Source organism: Thermobia domestica, chromosome 2, assembly GCF_964235325.1.
Source record: "Thermobia domestica chromosome 2, izTheDome1.hap1.1, whole genome shotgun sequence".
NCBI lineage: Eukaryota > Metazoa > Arthropoda > Insecta > Zygentoma > Lepismatidae > Thermobia > Thermobia domestica.
The window spans coordinates 370,440,488-370,441,887 of NC_137455.1; positions in this window are offsets into that span (position 1 = coordinate 370,440,488).

Here is a 1,400-nt window from a genome sequence, read left to right on the forward strand (position 1 = left end):
GCAGAAGTAACAAGTAGTGAAATTTTCCATATTCTGAAATGAAATTATATGTTTTTTTTTTTTTAAAAAAAAAAAGCAAGAAGAAACATGAAATGTCAATCGTTTAAAGATGTAATATAGTGTAAAACTGAAAGATTTGAGAATAACCTCTTAACCTTTATATTTCCTTACGAAGTAATATTTATAGAACTTGTGATGCGAATTATTAATTAAATTAAGTACAGCAAGAATGACACCGCCATGGTGGCGTGGACTGTACGACACTTACTTGGCAGTTGGGCAGCTATTTGTTCTGCGCCCAGTGTACGGGAAGCAGTAATTTATTTTCACATTCTACCATAGTTCCAATATGGTGCAAGGGTTAGTCAGAATCTGTAAAATGTGTACCTGAGGCCGGATGGCTAAAGGCCATGAGAGGGTAATGCTGAACTGCTGAATACGAGGGTGTTTCCAAATGTTTCTGGTCTGACATTGAAATACTGTGCCACAGATAATAAGCTGTTCATAGTATACAGTGCCATCTATGGGAGAAATAATGTATTAGTTTCAACTGTTTAGCTGCGTCAATTCCTTGGAAGCAGTCATTTAAGTTATTCGCTGTGCGTTGAACTTGTACACTGCATGACAATGCTCCAGTTCACATAGCTATTGTTGTCAAGGCTACAAGATTCGAGGAGATTCATCACCCACCTTACAGCTCAGGTTTAGCACTATAGCTTTGGCAACAACAGCTGTGTAGACTGGAGCATTGTTATGGAGAAAGCGAGCTCAAAACATAGCGAATGATTCAAAAGACCGCCTCCAACGAACTCACACAGCTGAACAATTGAAATTAATTCTATTTTTTACCTTTCAAGGCAGGGGTGCCAAACAATGGAAGATTATGATGAAATAAGGTGAAAAATAAATAAAAGTAGTCGAAATAACTAGTTATAACATACAAACCGGTTTAAAGTAATAGACTGTATAAAAACTATAGTTTATACTACAAGAGGAATACGTTTTAACTAATACCGCGCCCAGGGATTGAAAACGGATGATATAGGAGACTAGAACCATAGGTAAGTTTAAAAATGATATTGCTTTTCGGGAGGGGGGAGGGTGAGAAGCATTTCGAAAAGAATTTAGAGGAGACTATATTTGGAATTTTATATATGGATATATGAAACAGTAATTGATCTTTTTTTTTTAATTTTTAAAGTTTATCGTCCCATTCAGCACCTAGGCTATATGAGACGTGAGCCTAGAGCTGAATCTGATATCCGAACCATATAGACGTGTATGCTAACCATACACCTACGAGGGAGTTCATATAAAACCGTGATTTTCTATGAACATTTCCATTTATAATTTGTTCTAAATGATTTCCACGTTAGAAATACACGGATGTATTGTGATTC